The following is a 10696-nucleotide window of genomic DNA, read 5'->3' as shown; positions in this document are numbered from 1 at the left end:
TATTGCTCGGATTTTACGGCGCCACCTTAAAACTTCACATTTTAACGGACAAAAAGAGAGCAGTGCGACTTGGATGTAACGAGTAACGCGACACTTTTGTAGAAATGTAGTGAAGTAGAAAGTACAGATACTTACTGTAAAATGTAGTGGAGTAAAAGTAGAAAGTACCCATTATTAAATCTACAGATACACAAAAATTGTACTTAAGTACAGTAACGAAGTACTTGTACTTCGTTACTTCCCACCACTGGCTTTGACAACTTTAACAGTTCTTTGGAAAAATCAATTCTCAAACTGGACTGAATCAGAGCCTTGGAATGAAACTGAGAAGGCCGGGTGATATTGTTGAAAGGAAAACAACCGAGGTGACAAAGACTGGAGAACAGATGTATTAGAGAATGGAAGAAAGATGGAGCGACGTATGGTTTAATGTGACCAGCCAGTAGCCGGGTGATTGATTGCAAGAGAAAGAAGGTGGATATATTTAAAATTGAAAATGTGATGGCCTGTACTGCCCATTATTGTTATTGTGAGCACAATAGTTTGGGTCATTGTGCTGACATTTTTGTTCATAGAAGGCTGTTAAGGATCTCTGATGTTTGATAGATGGTACTGTATGTAGCAGTTAGCTACATTAATGCCATTACTGTTGATATATTCATCCTGAAGTCCTATTGAAATTTGATTATACTGCGAGATAATTCAGTAGATTAATTAATAAACCTCTACTAGAGGTGTGCTGATCGATTTGTCACCGATAATAATCGGCCAATTTCCTTGAAAAAGTGCATGATCTCTTGATGCTGATCACCAAAACCGATCACATGCATCTCACTTTGCAGCCTGCGTGTATAGCTTATTTCCTCTTTTCTTCACACTGTGCCACCGTGCGGCAACAAATCTTAAGGAATGCAGTGAAGGGCTTCAACGCTCAGAGTGAATGGGGATGTTTGCGTGTTGCAACAGAAAATTATCTTGGGGTGAAGCACATCAAAATGCATCAACACAACTAATCTAATATGGCATTTTAAAACACTTGACAGAGTTTGGCTACATCAAGGCTCACTGCAGGGAAAAAAAAGACATCCGGAGCGGCCAGATGACAGGTAAAGCAGCGCACAACTACCAACACTCACCCAGAAGAGCATGACAGTCAGAAAGCTAAACAAATAATCCAAAAATAATTTAAGTCAATGAGCTAGTGGTGGAAGACGCTGGTTCTGCTCTCACTCTTGGACCGCCGCTACATGCTACTTTCAGCTTACCATGCTCTCAGGACGTTTGAATTTAGTAACTCGGGATGCAACTTGCATTTGACTTTAAATGAATGTTTTCTTTTTAACCTGGCATTATTTGATACAGGCAGTGTTATGAGATGTATTTGACTCATGTATAATTTATGATACTGAGAGTCTTACTGTTAAATATTATTTTACTGATTGCAGGTTTTTCAGTTGTCCTTTTGACTGAGTAGCTGCTGTATTGTGCCTGCAAGTATTTTGCATGTTTTATGTCTAAAGTAGGTGAATTTATTGCCAGATCATTTTTCCATTTTGCCAGATCACATAGTAGCTAGTAGCATTTATACCTACAGCGAAAAAATAACAGCCAATCCAGGTGATCGGCAGTGATTGATGATTAGCCCTCATGGGTGATCAGAATCAGAATCTGCAGCAAAAAACCTGATCAGTGCATCCCTAACCTCTACATAAAAAAATCATTCTAGCAACTGGTAATTTCTATTCCCAAATTATTTCAAAAGGCACAATCTCCCCTTTCACATGAAATGTTGATTAAACTTGGGATATAGTTACACTTACTATAGAATACATGTTAGGAGAAAACAAATAGTGATAAACAAACAGCTTATTTACCCTATGACATAAGTCATGCTAAAGTGTCTGGGAAGAGATCCACAGCCTTCCCGACTTAAATTGGCAGTCAAGAGTGTGCACACGATTCTGAAATTGAGAAATTATATACGCTCATTTATATGTCTGCACATCCACATTAGAGTGGATGATGTTTCCATTTATCTTTAAGGTGTTTTCGCTAGATTCGCATAACTTTCTGCGCGCAGACGTAAACCAGATTCCCTCCATCCGTCAATCAAACGGTTGATTAGATCGAAGTGTCACAGCCTAAACAGATTACGCCGGTGAGAGGCAGGCAAGAAAGCAAAAAATGTTGCTTTTAACTTCATTTCCCCAAACAGACTCCCCTCACTCTCAATATCTTCACAAGCGTTCACATAAAAGTAATTGCTGGCCCTGCTTTATGGGATCAATCGTCAAATCAGTCTTCTTCTCTCTACCGCATACCTTCAGAAAAATCAGTAACTAAATAGACATTTTATAGAATGATTTTAAAAAGGAGTCACCTCTTTGGATGTTTTACCCATTTCTTGCTTTTACAAATCAATCATAATGCATTATAAAAATACAATAATTGTACATCAACAAAATGTGCCTTTTTCTGACATTAAAACTTTACACACGCGCATACACACAAACAATGTTTAATGTTAACGTGAGAACTAATTTCTACAAAATAACATTTAGATCTAAAATGACCCACTCACTACATACAGATGATGTGCATTTAGAGACTATAGACACCACTTGGCTGGACCACTGTTTAATTAGGTCAGTCACCTAACGGGGGAACATATAAGCAATCATTTATTGTTCAACATGTTCATATAGTTGTCATTACTTTGTAGAAATCAAAGTAATGACTAGTGATTTTTTTTGGGGGGGACATTTTTTGGTCAAAAAAGCCACATTTTGTTGAACACAACTTATTTATAAAACAAATTAGGTTTTTATAGATGCTGCATGCACTATAAAAATACAATAATTGTACATTCTTTCAATCATCTCTATATATCATCTAATTATTTTGTATTTTATAGTGTGGTAAAGAGAAACCAAGAATCCAATCAATAGCCTCGAAAGGTTCCTCAAAGTAAGCTAGCTCTTCAGTATAATCCCTTCTGGCAACTAATGGAAATCAAATATAAAAATAAAAATGCTTTTAGTTTCAGGGGGAAAAAAATTTAAAACAGACAAAAGTCACTGATGTAATGCCGTTTATCTAGGAATAATACACTTCCAAGAAATGTTTAAACAGAAAATAGCCTTCAGCGAGCATTTTGCTTCCACTTATAAAGCAATAAAGCCAATCTGCATCACTTACACGTTTTATTCATTTTCTTCCCTCATTTAAAGCACCATATGCACTTTTTTTTTTAACAATTAGGTTTTTTAGCAAAGGAACCTGTGAAAGACAGAGGAAATGTTTTTAAATAACTTTGCATATGGTTAATTTTTTTTAATAACTTTTTTTCATTCTTCCTCATGTGTTTCCCCAGCACGCTGGGCAAATCTGTAACAATGACATTTCTGATTTCACCCCTTCAGGCTGTCTGTACGCACGTTAACAAAACTGTGCGTAAAACGGCCGTGACTTATGTTGTCAAAGCTTCCCCGCAGTGCGCTCCTCTAATTGGCCACGTCTCTGTGAGACCAATCAAAAAGGGCAGATAATTGGAGCAGCGGGCGGCTGGACAAGAGGTCACACAGGACACACTCAGACAGACAGATTGTTCTTCTGCCCGCTGCTCTCTCTGGGTCATTTTCTGGTTTCTTGGGGTGAAATTACATCCTTCATTTGGCTGCTGCAACATCCATATGCCATGTCTCCTTTTGTCTCCCGTGTGAAGGAGTCTCAGTGATGTTCTCATCCTCTGTCTGAAGCCCGTCTCGGGGAAATGATACGTCTGTATTTCTGCTTGCATTCTTGTGTTAATTTAATTGATACCTGTGTACCCAAAGATGCTTTTTTGTTGTCTGTCAATTTGACTGATGAGGTAAAATATACATATATTTTTTAGCATGATAATAATACAATGGAGTATTAGGGAAATTGTAGATATTCTTTTTCTAAAAAGGAGGACATTTTGGCAGAAAAATTTCCACCTTCAGAAATTAATCTCAAAATAAATTTCTGAGATTCATTTTGAGATTAATCTCAGAAATTGTCGATAGAAAACAAAAACATGTCTGAGTTTGAAGTCAAAAATGCTCTAGAAGAAACTCAAAAATTTTGAGATCATCAGACATTTTCTATAACAAGGCATATTTTTGATGAGGCAATAACATTTTAACATGATGGAAAGCTCAAAAAGTTGTTTTTATATCATACTGCCCCTTTAATAATATACACCTATACTATGGGCCAATAATTTACAGACCTATTCAATAGATCATATTATTAAAGCATATTTATTTCAGTAAGTCTATCACCAAGGGAAATCCATTGTATAGATTAAATGGACAAACACTGATATTTTCATGATAATTTTCTAATGTCAACTAATAAAAACACAACATTTACAATTAGAATATTACATCAAACTAATAAAAAAAATATTTATGAAAACAGAAATGTGGGCTTAATGAAATGTACGTCTAATACTTTTCATACTTTTCATTCAAAATGTTATTTTAATCAGACAAACTAGACTCAATGGGTTGTATATTTTAACTTACTTAATATGATTTTATATGTTCTTCTACTGGGGACAAATTTAAGTTAATCAACATTCCTAAATCCACATATGAGGCAACAGTATCTTAAATCCTTTCACCAAGCAGCTGATGCAATTTCACCATTTCACCACACTGGCTTAACACATATGTAATGGAGGAACTGTGTTCTTTTTCTCCAGCTATTACGCACAAACTGAAAATTTCTGTCCAAATTGGATTTCTCCAGCAACACCACAAAGCTTCCGCAGGGAGAAAGCGGAGGTGTCCTTGTGATTAAAAGTATGGTTTTGGGTGTAACAGGCAAGTAAAGAAATGAGGAGTAAAATAAGGACTCAAACGATAATTGCTGCAGAGAGGGTTCACGCTGGCTTATTGTGATTAACTTCGCCCATGTCTCGCTGCTACAAGACCTTCTGCAGAGACAATAAGATTAGCTACAGCGGCAGCCAGGCCGAGATGGGTCTGACCGAGCAACATCTGTTCTCCTCTTCCTGATTTACGTTCCACACAACACACACAAAAAAAAAAAAAACTCAAAAGATACACCCGGGAAGTGTTCTGGTCAACTTTATGAACTGCTTTTATTTTCCCAAACTCTCACTGAGCTGAAAATTTAAACAGAAATGAAACCTTCCCATATGGAATTCACAAGGCAACATATTTCTCTTTAAGCAGTTTAGTCGTTTAAAAAGATCTCACCGTATTCATGTGTTTAGCATGCTACTGGGGCCTAATGGTTATATAAACTAATTCAGACCTTGTCCAACATGTATAAACACAGTACACGCCTCTGAGGAGAACACAGCCCAGCCTGGCATAACCGGCATGTTGAGCACATAATCCCAACGACAACACGGCACAAAGGAGAGTGGGATTAGAGGAGGGAAAGAGGGAATAACCAAAAAGGAGACCAGGAGAAAGGAGCTGAAGAAGAGATGGGGGGAGTGCTGTAACCATGTGAACGTGTTAAGATTTCCAGGAAACATCAATAATAAAAGGAATGAAACAATCCTGTAATCCATGAAATGTTCAATTCAAAACTACATATTTTTAAAACACAACTTCTAAATGTAGAAAGTACAAACATTTATGTTATTACAGTCAGTAGAGGTGTTCAATATTTCATATTCTATAAATATGATACCAAGTTAATAATGGACAAAAAAACAAACGAAACAACAGAAACAACAAATAAAGTGAATTATGAAGTCTCTTTAAAAACAACTGTCATTAAAAAGAAGGGCTAGCTGAGACCAAAGCATCGGACCAAAGACTTCTGTCATCCAGTTTTTAGAAAGAGAGAAAAGTGAAAAATGATAAGTCATGCAAATGCAAATTATTCTCCAGCCAAAGAATCCCTGCACTAATGTATATTTTCACATTCATTTACTCACTGTGACGCCCTGAATCCCTCCATTCATTACACCAAAGCAGCAAAGGAATGAAGTCAGACTTGCCAAATATCTACGATGCAAGCCAACAAAATATAAAATAATAAAAAAAAACAGGCTGCGTGATCTCAGATTGACTTCACTCTTTATTTTTTTCTTATATTCACATTGGGAAGTAATTCCGTCAGCAGCTAAATAGCAGGAGATGAATTAAGTTATCGTAAATCGTGCGGCTTCGCCACTGAGTAAATCTCTAGTCAGAGAAAACAAGTCAAACATCTTAAGATGGAGTGTGCTTCAGTGTACATTACTTTGAGTTCCCCTACTTGTAAATGAAATTGGTTTCTTTTCCAGTCATAAGCGCATTTGCACTGAGTACATTTCAACCTTCACTTCCCCAAGTTAAGATGCTGGAGCAGCAGTGCTTTGCATGTAAATCTCCTAAAGTTTAAGCACACAGCCTACGCTCGCTGGCTTGCGCTCTGTCTGCCCCCCCCTTTTTTTATTACACCAATACACACACAATCTGTCTCTCTCTCTTGCTCTCTCTCTGCCCTCCACAAAAACACTCATGCACAAAGCCGCACAGCAAAACCAACTTAAACTTACTAGAAGTCCATAACTTGATTTCCCGTAAATGCACCGTAGGGCGATTCTGAAGCGAATTGCTGGCAGAGGTGCAAATTCAAGAAGAAACCCACACAGTCTGCTCTGCAGACAGCAAAACGTCTCAAATAAGACATGCAGACACCTACACACTCAAATCAGCATTCAGCTAAAGAACTATAAAAACTGCCTTTTTCACATAAACACCCAACATCCTGCTAAAAGTGAACAGCACTCTGGACTTAAATGTTATAGTAAAAAAAAAGCAAAGCAGAAGGTCTACAGATCATAGTTAGCTATAGAGTCATTTAATACGACAAACTCTCATTTTCTACTGGTATTTACCCGTCGCCTTAGCCCTTTTTTCACTAGTTATGCCTGTTACTTAACCTCAACTCTACATGCTATACATTCATGCAAAAAAAACAAACAAACTTTATTGATTCATTTTGTGCTGAGACAGACAATCAGGTAGAGCAGTTGGGCCATAGAAAGAGAATTTCCTGGCATACATTCAGGAACATGAATTCTGATAATTGAATCTGTAGGCTGCTGCAGAAGCGAGCAAAGAAGCTATAAGTATGTTTTCCACAAACTAATTAATTCAGTAATTCTGGCATCAGCATACAAATGCCATTATTTTGTCTGGGATGACATTAAAATTCGCAACAGTATCTGTGTTTCCATCCCACTGTCATGCGAATTTTGACCAAAACTTAAAAATATCGTAAAAAAAGCTAATGACCCATGTTTCCACAAAGCAAAAAAGCTATTAGTGTGTTTTCCACAAACTAAGTAATTCATCCTCCTGCAGTCTTAGTGTAACACTCAGGAGAAGTGCAGAAAATGTCACGGTAGGACAGTGGGGGGGTTGTCCCATAAGACCATCATAAGACCCAAAATAAAAATGTGTTATAGAGCCGGGTCAAATAATTTTGGCATCAGCACACAAATGTCAGTATTTTGTCTGTGAAAATGTTCAAATTGGCAAAAGTAGCTATGTTTCCATCCAATTGTAATAACATTTCAGCAACAAGGCAGTTCAATGTTCTTAACATCATAAAAACAAAAATATGAAGTCAAAATAAGATACTACACAAGCACAATAAATGCTTAAAATGTATAAAACACTTTAAAATGATTTTACTCAGGATTTTGCTTTCTCTTTCTGCCAAAATCAATCATGTATTTGTCAATTCCACATGCCAAGTCCTTCAGCTTGTCCTTTGTGCGTAGCATGTGGAATCTGAAAAGCTCTGCGGTGCCACGTCAGAGCAGCCGCCAGAATCCCATCTCCAACCGGCTTTCTGCTGATACTGTATGCAGATGTCAGCAGGAAGGAAATGCCCCTGCTCATTTCTCAGCCCCAGAAAACGGCACGGAGGCAGCCCTCTGGTGGGAATGTGTTCATGTGTGTGTCATCATCAGTGATTTTAACGGATAAGCTCCACATGCCCAACAGCAGTGCATTGTGAATCACCCATCAGGACACCTGGCACTCCGCAGCTTGCAAAAAAACAAACCAAAAAAAAAAAAAAAAGAGGCTGGCTACATGCATCAGTGTCAAAGTACACACACACAGGATGTGCGTTCGGGCTGTGCCGTGCTCTTCCTATGGTCGAACCGCATATTGTATCCCTTTCACCTCGTCCTCCCTCTGGCTGGACAGTGATAAGTGCCGCGTTCTCAGTCAATGCGAAGATGTGAATAATGGATGAAGTACAAGTTGTGCGGGACCACAGCAGAGGCACTGCATGATGGACACGGACACAAGAAGAGACATGGCAGGAGCAGTACGAGTCTCGGTTAGCCATCTTCCACCTGTCTTCTTCAATTCCATTTTTCATGTCATGCCTTGCTGTCAAGAGAAATCAGTTATTTTTTTCCAAAATAACAAAATTCAGTCGCCGGACAAACTAATTCCGCTCGGAAAGTTATTCTCTCTAACAGCCCGGAGTGTTCTCGCACTCAGTCGGCTGGATTCACTGTTTAGTGTGTTATTTGACCTTAAAACCACTCACACCATGTCGGCCTCACACAGTGAATAAATGAGGCTGTCAACTAAACGCAAACACACATTGCTCTCCGTTCCCCGTGGGTGGTACAATCATGCCAACTCCAATTCCTACAATGTTATTCATATTTTATGGGGGGTTTTTTTACCACGCATGAGTGCGATGTACACATGTGTGCTTCACTGACTGAGTCTGAAAGCAGTCGTGGCATTTTGTGAGGTGTTTTTGCAGCTCGGTGCCAGTAACCTGTGGGGGTATTTGCGTGTGTCTGACTCCTCTCTGGTTAGTTGTCCAGCAGGGTTTCCTTCAAGGCTCAGAACACACTCAGTGACCTGTGCTGTTGTGCTTGTCTAAATTATAAAGGCGGTTGTGAGTGTTGAGAGGAGCCAAACATCATTTTTAGTATATAGAAAATGCATTTTGAAACTGAGGCCTAGCCCGATATCAGGGAAAATTAATACATTTTTACGCGTTTTGGCCTTTCATCCACACAAAAATGCCATTTATTGCCACGCTGTTAAAAGTTTTAATCCATTTCGACCAGAAGACAGAACCAACTCTCAACCTTATCAGCTCAGTGTCATGTACGAAACACATTGATGTCAAATTTGTTTTCCCCTGAGCACTTTACTGAGCAACACCAAGAATGTGCACACTGGCGTAAAACATGGACCTTTGAGCAAAAGTCCGCTTTACGTCTGCCTTGAGAACACCTGGTTCTTCATGAAGTATGCCCAAGTGTGAGGTAGCCTTTATTACCTCATTTTATCCCAAGGCAGCCACAAACACAGCCTTCACACAGACATGATTTGGGCATTTGAAATTTCTGAGTTAAGTGTTGAAGTTCTATATAATTTATATAAAAGGTGAATATTGTTTTTGTAATGCTAGCCCCACTAACTAGGATAATCGGTAGGGTACTTAAAATCATTTAAAACATAAACTCTGTTATTTTAGTCAGGTATTTCATTAACACTTTTTAAAAATTCTGGGAATAAACAGCTTCAATGCTTTTTAACAATCTTTTTTTCTTATATTCCAGTTTTTATTCCGTAATCAGAGTAACTGGAAATGGCTAATTTTGTTATCAGCACAAAGGTTTACAAACCCTTGAAAAAAGATATGACACACACTCATCGGTGCATCTGGATTCAGTCATTTATTGCATTTATTTTTAATTTAGGCTTTTAATCACATTCTATGTCAAACACCCACAAACTAGGCTATATAATGAAGAAAATCCTGGACTCCCAATGAAGCACTTCAATGTTAGGAACAAGAGTCATCTTCTGGACAGACTACAAATTTTTGATGTGAACTTTGAATTTCTTCTGTATATATGGATGTGTGGATGACCATGAAAAAAAGGGAATTACCAAATCCATGACATTACCTCTTTAAAATAAAGTAATTCCTTTGGACCTTTTCAGATGGTTTGAAGTGTCCTCTTCTATCAGCAGAAACAGATGCATCACTTTCATGCATTATGCATTTGCCACATCAAAAAAAGGTCCCATGATTTCTGAACATCATGACTCATTGCTCTTGACTAATGCTGCACACTTCCCACCAAGATTGAAACTCATCATTTCAGTGACGTCATTATGCTTAATGACCTTTCTAAGAAAGCAGACATTTATTTTTTTTATATACATTTCATAAGAAGTTTCTGATACAAAAAATCTCAAAAGATTCCTTTTGTGGCCTTTCATATTTTTTTTCTTTTCAGGAATGCTGATGTAAAATAAGCTTTTTCTTTCCTGCAGTTCTGACTCATTTGGCTCAGAAGGAGATTTGATACTCACTCAGTTTATGACCATGGCTTATCCAAAAGATAACTGGCAAACGGTCAAACTTTAAACTGAAGACGCCACAAGAAAACGACCGTCTGTCCCCCGTGGAAGAGAAAGTCATTAAAGCTTCTCTACTTTGCCGGTTCCCATCAGGCCATTAAAGATTAGGCCTTGTCCTTTCACGATTATACTTTACAAAAGTTAATGAAATCAAAGCAAGGTTTCTGTATCAGAATTTTGTTTCAAAGTGAACAAAATAACACTATATATTTAGTAGTATTACATCAGGGGTGTCAAACTCAATTTCACCGAGGTAAAATTCCTGGTAAAAGCTCACA

General features: G+C 37.9%; 1 long non-coding RNA gene across 1 annotated transcript in view; it reads right to left on the bottom strand.

Annotated features, from left to right (window-relative positions):
- Nucleotides 1–2179: 2179 nt before the first annotated feature.
- Nucleotides 2180–10696, bottom strand: part of LOC106939574 (uncharacterized) — an 18110-nt gene continuing 9593 nt past the window's right edge. Inside the window, exons 2-3 of the long non-coding RNA XR_001422874.1 lie at nt 4789–4792; nt 2180–2190 (exon numbers count right to left, since the gene is read on the bottom strand). This is a non-coding gene — a long non-coding RNA (uncharacterized LOC106939574). The remainder of the gene's footprint in view (nt 2191–4788; nt 4793–10696) is intronic.

This window comes from Poecilia latipinna, unplaced genomic scaffold, assembly GCF_001443285.1.
Source record: "Poecilia latipinna isolate Pla-1442-1.1 unplaced genomic scaffold, P_latipinna-1.0 Scaffold2913, whole genome shotgun sequence".
NCBI lineage: Eukaryota > Metazoa > Chordata > Actinopteri > Cyprinodontiformes > Poeciliidae > Poecilia > Poecilia latipinna.
The sequence above is the reverse complement of the archived record's forward strand: the minus strand, read 5'-3'. Positions and strand labels throughout refer to the sequence as shown.